Raw genomic sequence first — 26,004 nt, 5'->3', positions numbered from 1 at the left:
GCTCATCCTTTGGCAACTCTAGACAGTGCTCAAACTCGTTCTTGGTGAATCCAATGAACTGATCTCTATGGCCATTCACGACTATGATTTCTGTTTTTAGGTTTAACTGTTGCCAGTTTCCTGCCTTCCATGTTGGAATGGGGATGATGCTGAAGACTTCATGCTGCGCGATGGACACCAACGATAATGATATTTTGAAGATGAAGTGGTCGGTAAAGTTGGATAACATTTTCCCATGATACCAGCAGTAGTTGATTTGGAAATGTAGATCCCGCTGTAAGTAGTCAGTTCGTGCTGGAGTTTCTTCTACCGTGGAACCTTCGATGGACTGCGAGGACGTTTTGTGGCTACTTCTTCATGTAATAGGGGAGCAAGTCGAGTGACTGGCCGTTTAAAGATCCCTAATGCAGTTTTGACATCAACTACTCGGACATGGTTGTCCTTGCCGGGATATGTCTTCAGTATTCTTTCCATTGGCCAGCTCATCACGGGCAAGTTGTATTCCTTGACTAGTACCAAAAGTCCTTCTTGGACATTTTGCGGTCTTCAATTTTGTGCGCATCTGAAGCTCTTGAAGATATTCCATAGACCATAGATTTCAGAATGTTTGCTTTAGTCTGGATACTGATTTCCATTTTTTTGCCAACGTTTTCCCTGGTAGGATGAGATTCACATCGGGAGGAGCGCTCAGTGACTCCCCAATCAGGAAATGACCTGGAGTGAGAGGTGATGTGTCCGTCGGATCAGATGACATCGGTGTAAGGGGCCGTGAATTGAGGATCGCTTCGATTTCAATTATCACTGTGTTGAGCTCTTCAAATCATATGAAAAGGTGTCTGTAACTAATACTAATAGTCGCTTGGCAGATTTTATTGTAGCTTCCCATAGGCCGCCAAATGATGGCGCTAGTGGCGGTATGAACTTAAATTACACCTGCTTCTTGTTGCTTTGACTTATGATTTTTGCCTGAGCCCTTTCCGTAAAGATAGCTTATTTTAACGCCTTTAACTGATTTTTAGCACCCACGAAATTTGTTTCGTTTTCAGAGTGAATGGTCTGACATTTTCCAAGTCTACCCAGAAATCGTGGAAGACCAGCTAAGAATGCATCCGTCGTTAGATCACTTACTAACTCTAGATATACTGGCTTGGTAGCAAAAGAGGAGAACACTGCAGTATAGGCCTTGTCTGGTCTTTTCCCATGGATTTTGTGATGAATTCAAACATGGCAGCAGTAGTCAACTCCAGAGTTGAAGAATGGCCTAGCCTGTGTCCCTTGGATCAGCTGGTAGATTGCCCCAATTTGCTGCAATAATTTTATTCGAGCCCTAATACATCTGACACAACTGTGAATGATGATCCTTGTCATTGTTTTGTCATTCAGAAACCAATATTGCTGTCTGGCAATTGCCCTTAGTAATTGTGCTTCGAAATGGAAGTTATCTTCATGCATTTCTCCCAATATCATCAATTGGATCATTGTATGGAAGAAGGATCTGATGCATTGCATCGTATGTTAGTCTAGACTCTACCAATCTCTCCCTCTGACTCTGATAAGTCGGTGATTACCAATTATAGGAGACAAAGATATGATCGTTATTCTTTTGTCCACCGTTTTGTGGGTGAGAAGTTGTTTATATTCAAAACCAAATTGTACCAATTGTATAGCTCGCTTCCAATCTGCTTTTTACATGTGGCAAACTCACTTTCTTTCGCCGCCGTTCCAGATCGTTGGCAACGGTGGTCGATACTTTTGACCATTTGTCGCAGGAACCGTGTAGAAATACTGGTCCATATAGTCAAAGGTTATGCTTCGTTTATTTGCTTGCGGCAATCCCTCGCTATAGTACATCTGCCGGGTTGCTGATGATAGACGGCGCCACTGAGATTAGTGTAAAACAGCTTCGATTTTAGCGATCTGATTCGCCCCAAGTGTGGTGATGCGGATGCAATTATCCAGGAGAGGACTACCGTTGAATTAGTCCAAAGGTACCCAGATACCCTATCATTAGGCATGCTTACATCCGTTCTAAATCTGTGGGTAAGTACAGCTCCCAAAACTGCAGCGCATAGTTCCAGACCTTATAGAGTTTATTTCGCTTATGTAGGGATATTACAAATTATTTTTATTGATTTGGGTAAAGTTCACAAGTTACATTAATAGACTTTTTTCTAAACGGAAAATTTCGACTGGCCTCTTTCACATATTTGCAACGACTGACTCGGAATTGAAAAAGAGGGTTTGATTTTTGAATGAGAGAAAGGGTGATGACAAGAACTCTGATTTCTGGATCGGTATAGCAATACTATGAAATCTGGATGATGCAATCTTGGCGGTTATGGTGAAATCCGAAACAGTGTATGCACTCCCAGTTTTCTAAGTTTCCAAGTAACTTAACTTCTCCCAATCCCACAATCGGCCATCCTGAATTTTCATTCGCCCCTGAATGAACTCCATTTCTTAAAATATTCGGCAGCAGTCGAAGTGACTCTTGGACCTTCTTGATTTTCTTCCTTTATAACTTCATAACGACCTTGCTTGAACTTTTTGGTAATTTTATACGAACAAATTTTGGCCGAAGTTTTATTCCTGTGCCATACTGAGTTCTCCTTATGGCTACCAAGTCTCCCACTTCATATTCAGTTTCAACCTTTCTCTTCTCATTAAAGTTTTTCCTGTTCTCCTGCTGCCCCCTCTCTATATTTTCCTGTGCTTTCTTTCTAATCTCATCTCTCTCATCATTTAATTGTTCTATTTCTAAGTCTTCTAGAAGTTCTTTTACATCGTTTAGTTTATTTCTCATATTTAATCCTGTCAAAATTTTAAACGGGCTATACTAAGTGGTTCGAGGTGGAGTATTGATTATTATTTGTTGAACTCTGTCTACGTGGCGATACTAATTTACTGGGTTGTTTTGACACATTTTACCTAACATCGGAATGACAATATTATGTATTTTTTCGACTTAACCGTTGCCTCTGGGTAAACCTGTTGTGATGTGAAGTAGCTGGATACTTTCGCGATTACAATATTCTGTAAACGATCCTGAAGTGAATGCGGTTCCTCTGTCTGTAACTATTCTGCGAGGATTCCCAAACACTGCTGCTTGCTTATCAAGTTTTCCAATAACCTCTTCTGTTCCGGTTGACTTCATTGGATAAAGCCAGACAAATTTTGAAAATCCATCCACGACCTATAATATGTGGTTGTATTTTTTCTTCGTGTCGGTAAGTGGACCAACATTATCGATGTGGTAAGTTCCGAGCGGTTTTTAGGGCCTTGTCGATCGGCGAAAGCAGTCCTTCCTTTTTTCCGCGTTTGGAGTCTATAATCAGGCACTCTACACATCCTTTAACGACTCTCTCTACTTTGACCTGAATTCCTGGAATGTAATGGAATGTATCTCCAGTATATCTCTGGTCCTTTTTATTCCTAAGTGACCTTCCTTGTGTGCTTTGACAATGATTTCCACTGCCATCGAGTCAGGAACGACTAGCAGTTCATTTACTGGATCTTTGCAAAGGATATTATTTTGCAAATAAAAGTCTTCGTGTTCCTTATTGCTGCCCAATATAACTTTTACCGCTTTTATCCAGTTATCCCTGTTCTGTGCTTCAATTAAACGTGATTTTGTGGAATCCGAGATAATTAACCACGACAAACGGCTGAATGCATCTCATCTTTGTTCCGGCTCGGTGTTCCACATTAAACTCGAATTCCTGCAATGACATGGACTACCTTACGACTCTAGGCGGTAGGTCGTCTTTCTTAATGGTCATCGCAAAAGCGTTGCAATCAGTAACTACTGTGAAACATTTTCCCAACAAATACGCTCTCCATTTCTTTAATGCATTTACAATGGCTAACACCCCAAGCTCATAGGAGCTGTATTTCTTTTCGCAAGGGTTTGTTTTGCGGCTCATAAATTCTATCGGGTGAAATTGCTGATCATCTGGATCCTTCTGCATCAAAACGCCGCCGAAGCCGTATTTACTCCCGTCTGTGTGTACTTCCGTTACAGCCAAAGGATCAAACAGTTTGAGTACTGGTGCTGATACCAATAGTTGTTTCAAGTGGTTAAAGGAAGCGATACCCTGCTCAGTCATAACAAGGTTTTTATCGTGCTTCTGGTTTCCTTTTTTCCGAAGCATGTCACTCAAAGGTTTTGCTGCTGAGGCATAGTCTTTGATAAAGCGTCCCATATATGATGTTAAACCCAAATATCTCTGCAAAGCTTGCCTGCTCTGGGGAATTGGAAAATAAACGACAGCTTTTATTTTCTCGTCAGTTGGAAAAATGGTTCCGTTTTCAATCGCGTAACCCAAAAAATTTATTCTGCTCTTCAAAAATTGTGCCTTCTCCCACTTAATTCGTAAGCCTGCCTTCGATGCTGCGCTTAATACGATTTTCAAAGCCTCGATTCCATCGTTTTGGTACAATTATATCCTGCATGTATACTACAATTGTCTTATTTTGAATAAACTCTCGCAATACTGCTGAAAAGTATGGACAAAACACAGCCGGAGAATTTGAGATTCCAAATGGAACATGCGTGAACTCATACTGACCGTTATGAGTCACAAATGCTGTGAACTTCCTAGAATCTTTATCAATCGGCACATGAAAAAATCCATTCATCATGTCGAGAGTGGTAAAAATTTTCTACCCATGTAACCTATCCAGAACATCGTCAATTAAGGTCATCGAAAAGTTGTCTTTTTTATTTTTTGGTTAAGTTTCCGATAGTAGCAACAAAATCTCTTTGATCTCTAAGCAACTTGGTACAATTATTCCCTCTGAAAGCCATTCCTGCACCTGCTTATCTATGAAGTATTTGTTTTCGTATGAAGTGCGTCGTGGGCGTTGGTATACTGGAATATCATCTTCTAATACGATCTTCATATTAACTGGAGATGTTAGTGACTTGGCTGGATTGTCATCTTTAACGAGATCTTCTACTTTCAGCTTCTGACTTGTTTGCAGGTGAGATAAATCGATCTTTTCAAGAACGGAGACTTCATCGATCACTTCTGTGATTCGCATTCCTTTAAATGCCGTAGTGAAGTCGCTTTCTTTTGCCTTAAATACGACTCCTTCCAGACTGAACATCACATCAATAGACTGTAGCACATCATTTCCTATAATGGCTGCGTACTCCAACTCATTCTGTTTGACTACATGAAAAGTTGTGGTAAAGCATACGCCATCTGCTTGAAGACTGAGATCGAAGCATCCAATCGTTTTTAGCTCACCCTTGCCGATACCTTTAAGATGTTTAACTACTGGCTTGAGTGTTAAACCTTCAAAACTTTTGAAAATGTCTTCCCTCATTAAACACAAGTCGCATCCTGAATCAATCATTGCTACAAAAGTCAAACCTTCAGTTTCTATCTTTTTATAGATTGACCGTTATCCAGCATTAACGTCAAGACCATTTGCCTGCTCATTCTTAACGATGATATTATTTTTCTTCTGAACGCAGTTCTTAGAGATGTGCCCTTTCTACTTGCAATGATAGCAAACTATCTCTCCCTTGCAGTCCTTGGCAATGTGACTAATCGAATTGCTGATCTCCATCATGCTGTACAAATACTCGATACTTGTCTCCTTTAGTTGCTTATGCCTTTGCCTTAGAATCTTATGTATTTCAGCTGAGCATAGTTTTTTACCGAACTCTTCAATTACCGCTTGCCTGAACTCGACTCAACCCCTAATTCTGTTGGTGCTTTTAATATAAAGCTTAGCTGCTCCACTCAAAAGTTGTTTTGCATAAATGAATCTTTTATCAGTTACTGCAACGTACTCGAATTCAGACTACCAATGATTAACGTCTTCGTGATCTAAACCAGAGAATGATGAAATACTGTCCTGAACATCGCGTAGGGTGAATCTTGAACTAACATTCTAACTAGCTTCTTGATAGTTGGATGAACGGGAAACACTCACTGCATCTTCATCCTCCTCAGCACCCACATCTATGCCATAGTGATCAAACAATCTATCCTGCAAAGCGCTCTTTCGCCCATTCGTATTCAAACCAGAATCCGTTAATTTTTCTCTTAAAAGAGTCAAGTCGAGAATCGTTCTAGCTTCCATGTTAGTACGTAATAGACTCCTGCATGAATGCACCCAAAACGGCAAATGCGTTACTCAGTCTAAAAGTGGGCACACTTTTTTTTCTACTCAGTATATTTGGGTGTCAGTGAGGAGGGTAGTATTGTCGGTTTCGATTGGCAGTGTTCTCACTCATTTCATAGTTGTACAGCTTTTGATGAGTTCATCGAAATTGGTGTACAGTAGCAAGGCACTGTACAATGTTTTGCTGTGCAGTTGACTTACTGTAAAGTGAGTGAAACTTCATGCCTGGTACATACACACATATAGAGTTCTCGTGTTTATATATGTCATAAAAAGGATACGATTAAAGAATTGAATTGCAAATTAAAATTTTGGCAACAGAAAATGCCCTTTCCGATGCTGCACTACTCGCAGCTAATTTGATACAGTAAAGGAAAACGGTCTTTATTAATTGACCACCACTGCAGAACATCAAAATCTTCACTGTAAGCTTTATTTATATTTTTATTTGTTTAAAGTTTATCCTGAATATATTGCAAAATATTAGTACTCTGAACATGTTCCGAATAATCGGCAAATATATTATCTATGACTTGTGCAGGCTTAATTAATTTTTCATAATTTCATCTACATCTTTAAAAGTTTGTTCCTTTTCTAATTCAGAGAATTTAGTTAAGTTAAGTTAAGTTAGTTTATTAGTGGGTGGAAACAAAAACAGGGCAATATTGTGATATTTTTTTTAATTTGTCTATGACTATTGAATCTAAGTACTCTAAAAGCGAAAGTTGGCATTTTTTAACTATTTCTATGTCGTTTTCATTTGCACTCATCTGACAGGTGTACACAGTCAACTAGCTTGTACAGCTGTACAGCTGTTACAAATACAGTACTCACTTACGAAGAGTACAACCATTTATTGCTCTCACTCAGAGTGGGTACACTGAAAATGTTGTGCTATCTTTTTCTGGCCTACTGAGAATACTGTACAGTAAGAAATGAGTGCAGTATTTTTAAGAACACTACACTACTGTACAGTACTGTTGTGCTGCAAATGAGTATATTCATGCAGAAGTCTAGTACGTAAGCAGATTACAAATAATTTAAATTGTTAAATTATATATGTAGACTTCAAAAGTCTAGACTTCAAACAATGCGATTAAGTGACACCGGCTCTCGCACACCCACAGCCAGTGATTACGATGGTAGTAAAGTCCTCCTGTGTTGCGAAATTCGTCTTTTCCGCAACCTCTACTAGCTTTACGTTCCTTTCTTGCCTTAGTGTAGTCTGCTTTTCTGCGCTCGTCGGTACTGCTGCTCTTCATTACGAAATTCGTCGTTTTGTGGTGTATTCGCCGGTGATCAGTCTCTTAGGTACTCTTCGCTGCTTAACTGCTCTCCGTCTCTCTTTTCGGATGTTACTCGCTCTCTCGTTTTTACGTAGTCTACTTAGTCTTACTTTTCTTTTCGCCTTCCTCCAATTCTGTTTCTTTCAAGTGGTCTCTTCTTGCTACCTGCGATGGCGTCTTCGAAAAGTTTTACAGAACTCGCTCGCTTCGTTTCGTCGAATTTGATTTCTGTCGTACGCCAGTTCCTCTGTTTTGTCGTTCTCGTGGAATCTCTCACACACAATGGTTTTCGTTTGTGTGGTGCTAAGTTTTTGGGTTTGTAGACTCCCACTACATGCAGGAATTCACTTTTTCAGTTAGAAAATGCTTCTTCGATGACACTTTCCAATAGTTTTTCTCCTCCGATGCTTTATTTAATTTAATTTTCCTGAAATGTCTGAATTTTCCTCCGCTGTAGCTAGTTTTCCATTTAGTATTTGTGTTAAAATACTTTTCTTAAACTTTTACATGGACTCTTCCCGGACGAGCCCCCAATAATTTGTAGGGATATTTCAAATTATTTTAATTGATTTGGGTAAAGTTCACAAGTTACATTAATAGACTTTTTTCTAAACGGGAAATTTCGGCTTTCGTAACTCGACTGGCCTGTTTCAGGTGTTTGCAACGACTGACTCGGAATTGAAAAAGAGGGTTTGATTTTTGAATGAGAGAAAGGGTGATGGCAAGAACTCTGATTTCTGGAACGGGATAGCAATACTACGAAATCTGGATGATGCAATTTTGGCGGTTATGGTGAAATCCGAAACAGTGTATGCACTCCCAGTTTTCTAGGTTTCCAAGTAACCTAACTTCTCCCAATCCCACACTTATGGTGCTACTCTCGATTTTGAGTGGAACGTCCATACACTGCCGCTCCGTATGCGCGCTCTGAAGCGTCGACAAAAGTGTGTACTTCTTGAGTAACTGCAACCTTTCCATCAAAGATGTGCCTTAGAATCTGCATATTATTTAAAGCTTGCAAATCAGCGCGATAATTTTTTTAGTCAATCTGTAGCTGCTGAGAAAGCTCATCATCTCAGCCCATTCTTAACTCCCACAGGATTTGCATAAATGCATAAATCCTAGTGGATCCAATATTTCGGACGATTCAGAACTTTCCGCTCGTTTCGTGATAGTTGAGGCTTCGCTCTTTTGTGAGTGTCAAAATAAATTATCCTTTTACGGTATCCAGAGCAAACCCAAAGTTTTAACACTGTATTGTTGAACTGTTTCGTCAAGCTTGAAGTTTGTGTAATTTCTTCATGTGGAATTTGGGTAAGCACTTGATCATTGTTGGAGCATCATTTTCATACGGTAGCAGTATTTTTTGTTTAGTTCTTGTTAAATCTGGACTGCTTCAGGGATACTGTCTGCTCCTGTGAGACAGTCGTCGACGTAGAAGTCATGCTTGAGCACGGATGATCTAAGCGGTAAATGGTTCTTGGCTTTTGGTAAATGGTTCTTGGCTTGGTTCTTCGGCCAAATAATCCAAACATTTTGTAGCTAGAAACTTTGACTTTGCATTGTAAGTGACTGTTTCGAAGCGGTAATACTTGAAATCGTCTGATGTTTTCTTTCGCCAGACGATAAGTTGATAGAACTGGTGGATGGAACTACCCGTAGTTTTGTAATGCTGCTTTTAGGTTTCAGCACACAGTGATGTGGGATGAACTAGTGATCAGGGGTATGTTTGTGGGATCCACTAGCTTCATGTGTCTAAGTTGTTCATATTCCTCCATGAAATCCACATAGCCTTTTCAGATTTCTGCTGAGGTTCAATGCCAGGAATCAGTTTATTTCAGTTTTTTTAGAAGTTTTGGAATTTTTATAATGAACCTGCCAACTATTGCAAGAAATGCCATCTATCCTAAGAAATAATTTTCGCAATGAGCTTCTCCCGGTGATCAGGACTTCTCTTTGGTGTCTAGATTTCTAGCGTCCAAAACGGTCTAACTGTGTCTTCATTTCTTCCTCTGCGGTTGCCGCTGCAGTTATGCTCTGAAGAAACCTTTCCGGCAACCATCCACCCGAGTCTTGTATTTTGGAGACTTGGGCCTCCAGGCTGAAGTTGCATCAGGTTTGGTAGTACCATGGATTACTCAATCTGTTCTGCTTCGATAAGCATGTAAATTTTTCCCGGCTTGTCAAAGTTTGGTTCTGCCAGGGCAATGTTGTTTGAATGCTGTAGATTCAACTGATGGCCCAGTTGATCAGCTATGGTGTTTAGCACAAAGAATACTTGTTGAGTTAAGTCATTATGAATGGATTTTATAAGAATGTTAACTCTGGCTCGGCTGATCTTTAGATTACCTCCAATACCGTCATTACGTAAAGAGGTACCTTGGAGTTTCACTGATAGCATTGAAACCATTCGTTCAGAGATCAAATTTACTTTTAATTCTGAATCAATCAGAGCTCTGAACGTGGCCATCTCACCGTTGCTTGCTTGCACTGACACTTGACTGTGGGCAGTAGGTTGTATCTCATGTTACTTGCTGCACCGACAGAAAATGATTGTGGCTCGGTTATTGAGCCTGATGTGGTTTCAAGATAAAGCAATGTATGGTGTTTTTTATCGCATTTAAAAAACGTACGGCTTCGGCCTATATTTGCCTTGTGGTCACTGCTGAAACAGTTAACACACATTCTTTGTTTTTGTACCCAATTGACGCGTTCGGGTATTGTTTTGCTGCGAAAATCATCACATCACATCACATTTAAATAGACAATGACTCCGTTTTCAGAATGGACAGTTTCGTAACTTCCCAGCGCTGGCGGAAATACATCCTTGTGCTATCTGCTTCCTTTTTGATTGTTGGCCTCCTGTTCCTGTTCCCAGTACTCGAACTTGCTGATTCTTTTGGTTCTCTAGAACTATTTAACACTCGTTCAAGCTGCTATGTTTGCAAAATCCAATGCTTGATAACTGCAATCACTAAGGTATCCAAAACCAGAGACTCATTAGTTGTAATATAAAACTTCTTTAATGACATCGGAACGGTACTATTTATGTGTTGTTGTTGCCACATGTCGGGGATTGTTATTCGCCTCAGCCAACATTTCCTTTGCGCTCATGTAGTATTTTTTTTTTAGATCAATATGTCTTTCAATCTTTCAGCTACGGTGGTTTTAGAATACCACATTTTTCGTACCCTTCGGCATGTTAGAATTAAAGACCATGCAATTGAATAAATCAGAAATTGTGTCCATTTGAGTAAATCCCCGTAGTATTGTGGAAGGCTAAATCTGACAAGTGCCCGTCTTCATGGCTTGATGCGTTTGATTTTGCCCCTAACTCTGTTTGAATATTCCATTCTAGGCGGAGGAAAGCCTGCATGTCATATTTTTCCTCGACCGGGTCCTCGCATTCTTCATGAACCGAAAAGTGGATTTCTGAGGATTGTGACCAAAGTATTTTTATCAAACCACTCGTAATGATCATTCCGGTCGTTGAGAACTCTTTCAGAGCCCGTTTGATGGAATCGGCTTCCGCTTTTTGTCGGCGTCATGCCGATATAAGCTTACTCACACGCTGATTTAAATTTGCAGCATCTGACCAGGCTTGCAGTTTGAGCCATTGCCTCGGTTATGACCGATCTGTATTTGTCATATGACTGACGAAAGTCATTGTAGAACCTTAAATATTTCGAGGTTCTAGTGCATAAGTTATTGCCTTTCGCTGTCGCAACTAGTACATGCACTAAGTGGACTGATTGTATGAGTTGAGAATCTGAAGACAAAGCGACAACCTCTGGTTAAAGAGTAAAGCTTCTGTTTGTGGTGAAAATACTTACTGATTTTATTAATGAAACTTAACGGTATTTATAGCTATCAATGGTTTGACAAAAATTCTTATGTTAACAGAAATAATGTGTAAGAAGTAATGTGGGATTATATGGAACTGAAAATAGTGTCCCATTCCACTTGCTTCTGTCAGCAGAATATGCATATGCACTTGACCTAGTAATTGATACTTAATTTTATGAGAAAAACATAATGCGATTGAAGAGTTATTACACAACATATTGTTGTTTATGATTATTATCGCTTAAATTTACTGGCGCGACTTAACAAAGGGCACCTTGTACAAAGCTAGTCGGAGTAGAGGCTACCCACACAGCTACATCGATTGTGCCTGACCAGAGCTGTGTGTATGCCCACCGGCAGTCCATATCATGACCAGGCGTTGCCAACACACGCCTTGGTCTGGATTTTCATCATTCACCAACGGTCAGGCGTTACCCACTCCCGCGTACGGCCATCATCTCCGCCGGTCACAGCACACCCGCGCCAACCACGATCATCATCATCGCCATCATCGTCAGCTGGGAGCAATACAATGAAATTCGGATAATAAAGTACTACTTAATACCCGTATCGATAGTCACTTCGAAAGCCGGATGATAAGAATCTTCAGGTTGCGTCAATGGAGGAACTCTACTAAGCTTAACACCTACAGGATCAGAGACGAAGCACAGATCAAGTAAGCGGTTTAATGAGTTTTGCACATGGTTAACTTGAGAAAAGGACAAATCAAGCAAGTCATCTACGAGGTGTTGCTGTGCCGCAGTCTGAAGGACATTTGACACACCATCAGAAGACTAGCGAGCTCCAGGTATATTAAAATCCCCAGAGACAGTAGTTGGTCCCTTTCTGAAAGAAATTGGAAACGGCCCGAACTGCCGAAAGGTGTTTCCAATAAGAAGGCTTTTAAGACGATGGAGGGATATACGAACAAGAGGTATAAACAAAACTACCCGGAAATTAGAGTTTCACACAGACAAATTCTCTATGCGTGAAATCTTCAGACACTACCATTTCCGATATAAGTCAGGAGTCAACTGCAATAAATTATGTACTTACCCGGAAGAATTTCAGAGCAGAGTATCTCCGGTTTTAGATTTTCCTGGCTTTGGTAGTTGTGCTCCCACTGGTCGTGTTTTCTTTTTTAGCCACGTAATCCTTAACTACTACGTAAAAAGTTTGAAGGATATGCTTATATTAAATGATGAAATGGCTCTGGTATATGAAAATTTAAATTCTTCCACCTTGACATTATCGGCCTGGGTTTTGCCTTGTAGAACATCTTCCGATGCGAGATCAAGGGCAAGCCTCGAAACAAAAATAGTTTTCGATGATGGAATTGCTTGTAACGTATTGCTACTAACATCGACCGATAGTCCGGGCGTTAATGGGCCCTGAAATGGAATCAAACGCAGTCAATGTTTCTGACACCGCAGCGGACAAAACGGAAATTACTAGCGAAGCTGTTACCGTTATCCCCACGCTTGATTCGGTTGCCGAATACTTTTTCGCTCCAGATCTCAGAACCATTGGACTTGGTACTGGATTCAGGAGGTGTGGCGCGGATTGTGGGAGGTAATGGGTTGCTGTGACTCACACAGTTGCTGTCGACCAGTAGCGGATTTTATGAGTTTTTATATAGTAGGATTACTAACTACTGCCGTAGAGATTAAATTTACAATGAAGCATTTGTTATTTGATGTCTATGGTTTTTTTTTTTTTGTAAGATGCTTCGGCGTCTCCTGCTCGTTCAGTTCCTTGAATCTTCTGCAGTGTGTATTATAGGGCAGGCCGATCCAGTGGTCCAGATGGTTGCTGCAGTCCGTCCCCTTATTAAATTCTGGTCTACATAGTTTCGGTCGCCTGTGCTCTGTCATCATCGGCTTACCTGGCAGGCTAGTAGTTTCTATTGATCGTGAATTTCCGTCTGGACAGAGTTCAGAGAGACTAGAGTGTCTGTTGTGTTAAAGCTTTCCTCTAACCCTTTCAGTCAGCTCGTCAGTTTTTTCATTTTCTGGGATGTCGTTGAGTCCGGGCACCCAAGCTATTTGTTTTCCTCTACTAGTCTGCTTAGTGCTTCTTCCTGATTAAATATTCTATTGGGATAATGTTCAGAATGAACAGGCCTCGGGGCCTGATCCTAGGACACCCGTGGCACCTGCGCATGCCGATCCCTGAATCCTAGTAAGTTTCTGGATTTTATAGGTCTTAGCTAATGTTGACCATTTTACCAGTGCTGCATTTGTTAGTATGGGTCTAACAACCGCTGTGAAGAACCATATTATTATCTTTGGGTGGGTGCCCCAGGTCTTTCCAAACATTTTCCTACATGAGTAAAATGCCAAGCTTGGTTTTTCGACTCTTTCATTCATGTTTTTTTTCTATGATAGTAGTATCACTCCCAGATACATTGCTTGATTGTGATAGTTCTAGTTCCCTAGCTTCTATGCGAGGAATTTTGAGGATCTTTTTTCTTCTTGTGAAACGCTTAATTTTATTTTTACAAGGGATAATGCCAAATGTCTATATATTCTGCGTATGCTACCACTTTTACTCCTTCACTGTTGAGTGCTTTTAATCTTCGTCTATCACCTCATAGCGGACGGTCGGGTTTTTGTTTTGCGCTCCGAATTTGTGTGTTTATTTGAGTTAAATCACCGGGGTTTCATTCAATTCTTCATTAAATATTATTAATTATATACACCGTTATGCTACGTTTTTCTTACTTTCCTTTTGTTCTTATCCCGTTCTTTTTTCTGCCCGCCTGAGATTCGTTTGCTTTTGGCTGCAGCTAAGTGGTTTAAAGCTCCAGCTCACGCGCAATTGTTCTCTTGCTCTCTCTCTCTCTCTCTCTCTCTCTCTTTCTTACTCTCCCGCTCCCCAGGGATTTCATTATTGCTGTTAGGCCTGTTGATCGGTTGAAAGGGAAATTATGTTCTTCATGCGCCAGACCAGGAACGGATTAAATTATGTTAGACACTCAGTTTAACAGTATGAAACAGTTAAAAACTCATAAAATCCGCTACTGGTCGACAGCAACTGTGTGAGTCACAGCAACGCATTACCTCCCACAATCCGCGCCACACCTCCTGAATCCAGTACCAAGTCCAATGGTTCTGAGATCTGGAGCGAAAAAGGATTCGGCAACCGAATCAAGCGTGGGGATAACGGTAACAGCTTCGCTAGTAATTTCCGTTTTGTCCGCTGCGGTGTCAGAATCATTGACTGCGTTTGATTCCATTTTAGGGCCCCTTAACGCCCGGACTATCGGTCGACAATTTCATCATCGAAAACTATTTTTGTTTCAAGGCTTGCCCTTGATCTCGCATCGGAAGATGTTCTACAAGGCAAAACCCAGGCCGATAATGTCAAGGTGGAAGAATTTAAATTTTCATATACCAGAGCCATTTCATCATTTAATATAAGCATATCCTTCAAACTTTTTACGTAGTAGTTAAGGATTACGTGGCTAAAAAAGAAAACACGACCTGTGGGAGCACAACCCAAGCCGGCAAAATCTAAGGACGGAGATACTCTGAGCCGAAATTCTTCCGGGTAAGTACACAATTTATAGATTAGACCGGCTTTTCCAGCGAGTAGGTGGATTTTTAATTTCAGTTGACTCCTGACTTATATCGGAAATGGTAGTGTCTGAAGATTTCACGCATAGAGAATTTATCTGTGTGAAACTGTTGAAAGTTGTTCGTATATCCCCCCATCGTCTAAAAAGCCTTCTTATTGGAAACACCTTTCGAGCCGTTTTCAAAAGGCTTTCAGAAAGGGACCAACTACTGTCTCTGGGGATTTTAATATACCTGGAGCTCGCTAGTCTTCTGATGGTGTGTCAAATGTCCTTCAGACTGCGGCACAGCATCACCTCATAGATGGCTTGCTTGATTTGTCCTTTCCTTAAGGTAACCATGTGCAAAACTTATTAAACCGCTTACTTGATCTGTGCTTCGTCTCTGATCCTGTAGGTGTTAAGCTTAGTAGAGTTCCTCCATTGACGCAACCTGAAGATTCTTATCATCCAGCTTTCAAAGTGACTATCGATACGGGTATTATCATAGAAATTAATCCTAATCCAAAAGCTTTTAAAGTCCGCTGCTTTTGAAAAGCTGACTACCAGAAGCGAGGTACTTTAATATCCGAATTTCATTGGTCCGATCTGTACACGTGATCTGACATGGCAACCACTGTGGACATTTTGTACAGTGCCATGAACTCTTTCTTTTCGTTAAGTGTTCCGGTAACCTATCCGTTGGTCTCTAATTGACCGCATTAACTTTAAGCGTAAACCAAATTTATAGCCCTCCTCGCTTACATATTAAGACACCACCTTAAACTCTGCCCGGCCATCGCCGATCTTATTGCGGAGTATTTTAAAATAACTTATTCTCCCTCTACCACTTCAAGTCAGAGATAAAGGTATTTATTTTAGATCTTCAATGTGTTAAGCCAATATATTCACCAGGTAAGGTATTGTGCCGAAGCTCTGTGCCCCCCCCCCCCCCTGCAATCACTGAACTCGTCGAGAATGTAATTATTCGCCACTTGCAACACTTAGGCAGATCGGCTTTTCACCATGTCAGCATGGTTCTATGAGGCGAAAATCAACAACAACTAGTTTTTTGGAAAGTACCTCATTTGTTATTAGAGGCTTCCAACGTAACCTTTAAGCCGATGTGATCTACACGGACTTTAGTAAAGCTTTCGACTAGGTTAATCACCCTCTTCTTGTAAGAACACTCCATTCTATAGGGTTTCCAGGTAAAAAACAAACAACTATTAAGTTCGTGGTCTGCGTGCACAAGTGTGTTGCGCCCGGCTAATGATGATGGTGATGATGATGTTCGTGTTAGCGTGCTGCGCCTGGCTGGCTGCGATGATGATGATGGCGCAGGTGTGCTGAGACCGGCGGAGATGATGGCCGTACGCGGGTGTTGGCAACGCCTGGCCGTTGGTAAATGATGAAAATCCGGACCAAGGCGTATGTAGGCAACGCCTGGTCATGATATTGGCTGCCGGTAGGCATACACACAGCTCGGGTCAGGCACAATCGATGCAGCTGTGTGGGTAGCCTCTACTCCGACTAGCTTTTTACAAGGTGGCCTTTATTAAGTCGCGCCAGTAAATTTAAGCGATAATAATCAAAAACAACAATATGTTATGTAATAACTCTTCAATCGCAGCAATATGTTTTTCTCATAAAATTAAGTTTCAATTACCAGGTCAAGTACGTATGTATATTCTGCTGACATGAGCAAGTGGAGTGGGGCAATGTTCTTAGTTCCATGTAATAAGACACCGTAACCCACATTAGTTCTTACACATTATTTATGTTAACATATGCATTTTTGTCAATCCATTGTTAGCTATAAACCCCGTTAAGTTTCATTAATAAAATCAGTAAGTATTCTCACCACAAACAGAAGCTTTACTCATTCACTAGATGCTGTCGCTTTGTCTTCAGATTCTCAACACATACAATCAGTCCACCTAGTGCATGCAAGGTACAGACGTGCCTCGGGAGTAAAATTCCACGTCAGCTACATGGAATACGACGTATCCGAAACCGTCTGACGAGATCGGGGAGGCTCCTGCCAGCACCCTAGTAGGGTTTTGGAGCGGCCGGTGCCCGGAACCGGGACTATCTCAACCCAACCCGAACGAGTCATTTCTCCCAGATCGAGGTGCACGCCACCAAGTGACGGAGGCTGTGACGTCGAGTCAACTCACGCACGGTTGTCGGCTGGAAACGGGTCGGTACGAACCGGTGACAAGGCCGATCCTGGTCAGCTGGATGCCATGAAGGATCCTTTACGGATCAACCCTTTCCCACCTTCTTATCCTATCCCAACCTTAATTTAGGCCATTTGGCCAACTATCCTGACAGTCCTCGCAAACAAAGAAATGTTTCTGTGGAGGACCCTGGTCCGACTTTGAATTTAACCTGGCCCGTGATTAACATCCTTACAACTTATATTGTATTAACTTAAAAAATTGATTTGCAATCTACAAGGGTATACAAACTTCTGCGTGCCTTCCGTTAGCTTCCTGTATGGGTAAAGATATTTTAAATGCTAAATTTAAAGAGCATACATAAAAACACTTGCTTTTCAGAGGTCAAACTAAATCGTTAAAAATTAAAATTTATTATTCCCGTTTCGAGATACTATTCCTAAACTTTCGATACTTAACGACTAATCACTGCTTTAATAAATTATATTTAGGTTGATAAGCAGGGTGGGAGTAGGGATACAATAATATAAAAAAAAATATATATATATTTTGGAATGGTGATCCAAATAATAGTTTATAATGGAAAGGTGAAATTAGAACCAACTTTGCGAATTCTGCTAATTGAGAAGGTTTCCTTTAGAGGGGGTTCGGTTCGCTTGAAATCAGATGGCAGTGCAGCCTGGAGAAAATCGGAAAAATTTACATATCCATATTTTCTTTACTTTCTTTGGGTGGCTTAAAACGTTTCTTTTATTCTTGACGTTGATGCATTACGGCCAGTACATACAAGTGACCCGTATGAAACTAGGCACGTGCCGGTTGGGTTAAGTATAAGTAGGCGCGAAACTGAGAGGCTGAGATAGGACGAACTAAAGAGGTATATAAGGCTTTATTAACATAGGGATCATTGAAGCACACCCCTGGCTCTATTCACTATAGACTTAATATGATCAATAAAGTCAAGTTTTGGGTCCAAGCGGACGCCAAAATCATCAACTGAATTAATTCTTTCCAACGAGCAGCAGTTCAGCGTGTAAGTAGCAAGCTTAGGAACGAAGTACGTAAATTGAGATCGTTTTGTAAATCCGACTGGCAGGCGACGTCCTTGTATTGCACGAAAAGCTTGACGTCATCAGCATACATAAGCACTCTGGAGTTAGTCAAGACTGTGGGTCATTTATAAATAATGTAAGCAATAAGGGTCCCAAATGGCTTCCTTGAGTGACGCCATATGTAACCCTTAGAGCATTAGATAAATTATTCTTAACAAGAAAGGAAGCTAACTTCGGCACGCCGAAGTTTATATACCCTTGCAGATAGAACTTCTATGAATAAAAAACCATACAATATAAATGATATATATTTGTGTTAAAAAACAATGAAGTAATACCTGCTTTCATTGTATTCACCTATATATATTATATTTTCAGTTTTACATTCAAAGATTTGCATTTTTCCTCTACATCAAACGATCGTTTGTATGGCACCTATATGATATAATAGTCCGATTTTCATGAAATTTGACACAAAATTTAAGACTAATATAAAATGCCTATACCTAAAATTTGATGAAAATCAGTTGAAAACTAAAAAGGTTATAAATTTAATTGTATTAATTTCTCGATCGTTCCTATGGGAGCTATATGATATAGTAGTCCGATTTTCATAAAATTTTATGCAAAATTGTAGAGTATAGTAGAATGGCTATATCTCAAATTTGATCCAATTCTATTGAAAACTGAAAAAGTTAAAAATTTTTTTGTAAAAATTATCCGATCATTCCTATGGCAGCTATATGATATAGTCGTCCGATCCGGCCCGTTCCGACATATATACGAGTGAGAGTATATAGAAGACTAGCTACAAAGTTTCATTCAGATAGCTTCAAAACTGAGAGACTAGTTTGCGTAGAAACGGACAGACGGACAGACGGACAGAAGGACAGACGGACAGACGGACATGGCTAGATCGACTCGGCTGTTGATCCTGATCAAGAATATATATACTTTATATAGTCGGAGGTGCCTCCTTCACTGCGTTGCAAACTTCTGACTGAAATTATAATACCCTGCAAGGGTATAAAAATGACCTTTTGCGTCTTGCCATTCAGATAACTTGAGATCCAATTAAGAAGATCACTTGGAAGACCCATTAAATCGAGTTTTCTTACGAGGAGAGAATGGTTTACTGCTTTACTGAAATCAGTAAAAATTACATCTGTCTGAAAATTATTATAGAAGCTCTTAATAATATAGAAAGAGAGCTCCAAAAGATTTGTTGTTGTTGATCTTCGCTTATTAAAACCATATTGACATAGAGAAATAAGTTATTTGACCGAAAAACTCAACGCAAACGGTCTTTGCATTTACTCACACACACTCAATTCACGATCGCAATACAGACGCTTAACGACTTGCTTGCCTATGCGTGTGAGTGTATACCAATACATATGCAAAAGACTTTTTGCTTCACTGAACACGACAAAACGGTCTTGGAACAACCAGAACAAAACAGAATTAAAAAAAACGGTTTCGCTCTGAGCGCGAGCGAGCTCAGTTAAGCACTCTTATTTCGGTTGCTCTCTGAGTTTTTTCGTAAAGTGTCAGGAAAAGACACTTATTTGCAGACAACGAGAAACGGTCGACAGTTATTTGCGAGCTCTGGAAATAACTGATCTACAAAGGTGCTGCCAGTGAAGAGTAATTATGTTTTCGAATAGTGTAGGGAAGGCCGACAACTTAGAGATTCCTCTATAATTGCTGGCATCCAATTTGCTACCTTTTTTGTGGAGAGGACTAATAAACGATTCCTTACAAATAATGAAAAACTGGGAGGTTTCTAGGGTTCTAGGTTAACAATTTTAGAAGGAGATAGCACAGAGCGTCGGCACAATACCTAAGCACACAGCCAGGAATTCCGTCGGGACCTGGCGAATAAACTGGCTTGACACGATGAAAATCTAAAAGAAAAGAGCTTTCGTTTAGGCTAGGACAGAAAATTAAGTTTGATTGGGGTATGGCGTAGGAATAAGTCTGGTGTAAATTCGAAAAGTTTAAATAAGTTGTTTGAAAAAACTGCGAAATTAAATCATCTATTGCCTGATCATTATTTGAGGTAGAACTTTCAAATTAAAGCGAGGAAGGATTTGTTTTAGGCTTACGTTTAGTGTTAACAAAATTATAAAACTTTTTTGAGTCTTGTGAGAACTGGGCCCTACAACGAGTTAAATAGTTTTTATAACACTGCGCGTTCAGTACGGTAAGGTTTGACCGAGCTGATAAATAAGATGAAAGGGCAGATTGATAAACGGTGAATTTAAAATAAGCATACAGCCTAGATTTTATATTTTTTAGTAGGCTGAACCATGGCGGTTTATTCGAGATTGGCGGATAGTATAACGGAACACATTCAGTATAAAATGAATTCATGGTGTTATAAAAAATATCCACGCAACTGCCATGTCAGTACACATGTATATATAGATCGGACCAATTAAACTCATATATATTAACAAGTTTCTCGTTTGAATAAAACTATTTGGGTTTTTATTTCACAAGATTTTTATTCTGCTCACAATGGATATTCGTTTAAGACTGAAATCTAAGTTGTTTACAATTCTGTATGAAGCCTCGGCGACACTGAATAATTTCGAAAATTATGCTCTCATTGCATCAGCCACCAATCTTTGCTTACAATATTGAGCTGGGTCTTTTGTTTGTATCAATGCGCTGTGACTGTTTATGTTTACGTTAAAGGCTTGGGTAGAATTTCTTAAATATCAAGCGCTGTAAATTAATTGATTCAGTCGTTCAAAGTCAGAGTCAGAGTCAGAGCACTTTTTTGGCTTGACGGGCAGATATATTCTGTAAGTCAGACCCAATATCAAGTGTCACATCGAAAGTAGGATGATACGGATCTTCGGGTTGCGTCACAGGCGCCACCCTGGCTAAACTGACTCTTGCAGGATGAGAGACGAAACAAATATTAAGCAAGAGCTGTAAGGAATTTTGCACATGGTTGACTTGAGACAGCAAAATGTCGATCAAGCCAGCGATAAAGTCATGTTGTGTAGATGTATGGAGAATATTGGAATGGAATTATTTGACTACCAAATATCACCAGGGACCACCAGGGATATTAAAATCACCTAGGACTGTCTCTATCCAAAAGTCTACTGGAAACCATCTAAATAGCGGAAAGGTGGTTCCAATAAATAGAAAGTTCCGACAATGGCTTGTAATGGTTTGCAGGAACAGCTAAAAAAAATGGAGCTATCATTAATAGATAGCTTCACACAAAGGAGCTCGTTAGAGAGCTATTTAAAACCAAAACGAAAAATTAAAAGAAATATATATTTTTAAATATATAAATATATTTTAAAAAAAACGTACACTTATATTAATATATATTACGTGATCAACAGCATATAAAACAACTGCATACCGAATTTCTATGTATGAGGGTTTAATTTGATAATTTAAAATAGCTTAAATTAAAGCCATATGTCTGACCATTTAGACAGACCTAATTTGCGATTTTCTAGTTGATGCTGATTTTTATAGTATTCCATTGGTACAATTTTATTTACTTCAGTATAATTACTTTATATTTAACATTTTTGCAGAATAATTTTCAGTACGCCCAAAGATGTGGATATCGCAGCATTTTCTGACACAGCTGCCACAATTTTATACTAGCATAATACTAATTCCAATGTGTTTAATGCTGTTGGAAAGTGTAATTGCAATTCCAAGAGATTCATCATATACAATATCTAATATCGATAAAAACAACGGTTTGTTTTACTTAGTTTCAGATATAGAACACATAAATTATAATAATTTAAAGTATTTAAATGTTATTTGTTTCTAGGAATGGATTTACAAAAACGCCCGGCCTTTTTTATAGGTAGTCGTTTTGGTCGTTCAAGCAGTACTTATCCATCAGGAACCGCGGCTAGCACGGGAACCTCTAAATCCAGACGCCTTATAATTGTTCCACGAAACGAACGATTTTTTCTTAATTCTCGGTATGGAAAACGAAACGCCAAAAATGTGTCGTCTCCTTATAGCAAAAGCAAGACTGTCAAATGTTCCAGTGCTCCAAAGACTAAATTTCCCTGCCTGTTACCTTGCACGTTTTTCGGCATAAACAAATGTTACCGCTGCCTCATGTAAGTTTCATGATATTTTTGAAATAATTATTCGGTAGATGTACATCTTTATTCAATACAGCAACGACCGAAACTCCATTACTCATGTGCGGAAATGGGAAGTTAATTCAACTAATAAATATATGAAATAAGAGGCTTAACGACAAGAAAAAACCTGAACATGGATTGACCAACATGTGGAGTTTTTACTGGCACACTCCTCTGGCATTTAATACTATTCAAGCTACCATATTAATAAAGTGCTGAGCATATTAATGAAGTACTTACAAACATTAAAACTTTTCGTTGGGGCTGGAAAAGTTTTAATACCAATAATCGAGCAATGCCGAACAAGCTATTAAATAAATAGTTTTGTAATGTAGCTTGAAAATCTTCCTAAATTGGATATGTTTAAGTCGTGGCCTTTGAAATAAAATGCCATAAGATTATAAAACTTAAAAGTAAAAAAAAATGTTGGTTACTATTAAATAACAGCTGTTAACAGAAAATATACTAACTTAATTAATTAAAAAAATTGTTAATCTTTTTAAGCGTTCTAATTCAATTTTATTTTTTATTTCATAATCCGCCTACAACATATTAAAGAGAGTTGGGGAGGGTTAAGCAGAACCGAAACCCGATACCGACAAAAAGGAAAGATTCAAAATTAAGTAATAAACTAATATGTTATTTACAATAAAATTTAGTTTTTGATTTATTTACAGAGAAAGTTAGAGTCCAGTCAAGAAGTTATACCCTTGTAGGGTATTATAATTTCAATCAGAACTTTGAAAACCAGTGAAGGAGTCATCTCCGACACATCCGAGCATCAACAGTAAAGTCGATCTAGCCATGTCCGTTTGCCCGTTTCTACGCAAACTAGTCTCTGTTTTTAAGCTGTCTAAATAAAACTTCGCTGTTAGTCTTCTATATACTCTCTCACGTACATATATATATATTTCGAAATGGGCCGGATCGGGCGACTACCTCATATAGCTGCTATAGGAACGGTCGGAAAAATTTAAGAAAACAAAAAAGGAAGCAAACTATCTCATATAGCTGCCATAGGAACGGTCGGAAAATTATAAGAAAACAAGAAAGGAAGCTAACTTCGGCACTCCGAAGATTATATACCCTTGCAGATTGAAATTCGATCAACAATTAATGCAATATAAATTATGTTAAAAAACAATGCAGTAATTCTTGCTTTCATTTTATTAACCAATTCATATTATATTTACAGTTTAACATTCACAGTTTTGCATTTTTCCTCTATATCAAACGATGATATAGTAGTCATTTTTTATATAATTTGACAAAAAATTCTAGATTAATATATAATAGCTACATATATGTCAAATTTCATTAAATTCTGTTGAAAACTGAAAATTTTATAATTTTTTTTGTAAGTAACTACAAAGATTCATTTACATATGTAGCTTCAAAACTGAAAGACTAGTTTGCGTAGAAACGGACAGACGTACATGGCCAGATCGACTCGGCTGTTGATCCTGATCAAGAATATATACATATATGTCGATTCGTGGTCGCGTTCCATTTTCGAGCGGAGTGAGTTTCTACTTTCCTGGCTGACGATCGCTGACGACCCGATCGTTTTGCCTAAGAACTGCCTTCGAACCACACACGGCGACAGCGACGCGACAGCGCAGGTGTGTCGCGCCACAACGAACTAAGAGGACCAATCGAAGAAGAGAACCAAGGATGCCAAAGTTCCGCGTAAGACAAACTTTCCAGGAACTAGCATTTTGCATACGCTGGTATACGAATGGTATATCCATTTGCCGACACGGCCATACTGACTCTAAAACGACCTCGTGTATAAGTAACTGAACGTTTCTCTTTTGCCCCCTTTTCTTTAATTTAAACAAATATTTTTCAAGTAATCCTATTTACCTTTCTTAACTAATGTCAACTTATCAAAATAGTATCAAACTTTCTTAAAACAAACTTTAGCATAAACATTACCATTCTGTTTGGGTTTCTTTAATACTTCAGGTCTTTAAAAATTATGTTTCATGTTCACACATACAGACTTCTTCTTTTCTTTTTCTTTAATCCAATTCTTTAACTCAATTCAATATTCCAAATATCTAATGCACCACACGCCATGATCAAAACAAACATCAGCTTATTTTGCACTTGTGCTTACATTAATATTACATTATCTCATTATCGTCCACTCAGGCCACGATACTGTCTCTTTACATTCTCTTTTCAAACATTTCATTTTTGTGCTTACATTACACCATCCAAGTACTCTGCCATTTCCTTTGGCCAGCAGTACAACATATCTTTGCCACCCTTATTGAGGCACTTCTCTTTCGTCAATAACTTCAACATGTTCAACATTCTCAATATTCTCATTATTTTCATTATTATAGTCATCAAACACATTCAGCTCATCGGGTACTTTCCCTTCTGGTAACTTTCTTAAATCTTCATGCGCATACTTATAAGTTCGTTTACTGGTTAATGACTTTAAAACGTACCTGTCACCCTCTAATACCTCTGTTATTTCGAAAGGCCCCTTGAATTTTTGACTCAACTTGGTTTGATGCCTTTGCTCGTTTTTTTAGTAAAACAAAATCTGCAACATTGTGTCTACGTACTTTCGCCTTACTTTTATCAAACTGTTCTTTATCATACACTTCTGTAGATACAACATTCTTTTCAGCTTGCGCTCTCACGTTTGACAGGTTAACTTCGGCCTTGATACTTTTCCCAATAACATTTCTAGAGGTCTTGCCTTCGTCACTCGGTTAGTTGTACAATTAATTGCTAACTGCACCTCTCCTAGCACATCCTGCCAAGACTTGGCCATTAGCTCGACTAGTACCGGTGGTAATCAAATGCAAATTTATTTTCTGATCAGAACAAAATTGACTAAACTTTGCTCCTGTAAAACACCTTCCCTGGTCGGCTATTATTCGGTTTGGTACTCCAAACAACGAAACAGCGGACTTTACAGCTTCTATGCAACTGTCACTGTCTAGTTTAAGAGTATGACTAAGATAGACATACTTGGCAAACGCGTCAACTTGAACAATAATATACTCCTTCTGGTCACTTTTACCACTTAATTTCCCTGTTATGTCGATGTGGTTAGTATGCCAAGGAATATTTACTTTTGGGATTGGATGCAGTTCAGCTTGAATTTTTCCTGAACGTGATTTCGACATTTTGCAAGTGATGCAATTCTCTACAAATTTCTTAATGTATTTTGACATATTATCAAGCCAATAAAAATCGTAAACTTTATCAAGTGTCTTTTCAAAGCCTAAATGCATAATTGACTCATGGACTTGGTTTATGACGGACCATCTAAAAGCACGCGGCACCACCGGTAAACAAAGGGTTCTGCCATTACTCTGAATTTTTCGGTGGAGAATTTCTGCCCTTAGTTCATAAGTTTTCGCAATATCTTCAGCAAGAGAAAAGTCTTTTAATTTGTTTACAATTTCGGCTATGTCTGAGTCTCGACGTTGTTCAGCAATTAGCCAATTACTTGAAATTTCAGCCAAGTTAACTCTCTTCTCTTCAACTACTTTTACAGCAAAGTACCCTGGTGCGATAGGGTTTCTCGACAAAAAGTCAACATGTGCCATTCTTTTCCCTTCTCTATATTGAATATCAAATGTAAATGACTGCAAAAAGGCCCACCATCGCTGTACTCTAGGAGTCAAATCTTGCTTATTTCTTGACGCCTTCAATGAGTTACAGTCGGTAAAAACTGTAAAGTTCCTGCCCAACAAATAATGTCGAAAATGTTTAATGGAGTTTACGACCGCTAAGGTTTCTAACTCATACGAGTGATATCTTGAC

General features: G+C 39.2%; 1 long non-coding RNA gene across 1 annotated transcript; it reads left to right on the top strand.

Annotated features, from left to right (window-relative positions):
* Window positions 1-21,944: 21,944 nt before the first annotated feature.
* LOC147643426 (uncharacterized) lies at window positions 21,945-22,265 on the top strand. Its single transcript, XR_015272126.1, has 3 exons — window positions 21,945-22,038; window positions 22,091-22,182; window positions 22,244-22,265. It is a non-coding gene; the product is annotated as an uncharacterized LOC147643426 (long non-coding RNA).
* Window positions 22,266-26,004: the final 3,739 nt, after the last annotated feature.

The sequence above is a fragment of the Drosophila serrata genome, unplaced genomic scaffold, assembly GCF_035046125.1.
Source record: "Drosophila serrata isolate PLE 108 unplaced genomic scaffold, ASM3504612v1 contig_274, whole genome shotgun sequence".
NCBI classification, from domain to species: Eukaryota; Metazoa; Arthropoda; class Insecta; order Diptera; family Drosophilidae; genus Drosophila; species Drosophila serrata.
Note: the sequence above shows the minus strand (reverse complement) of the source record. Positions and strands in the feature narration are given on the sequence as shown.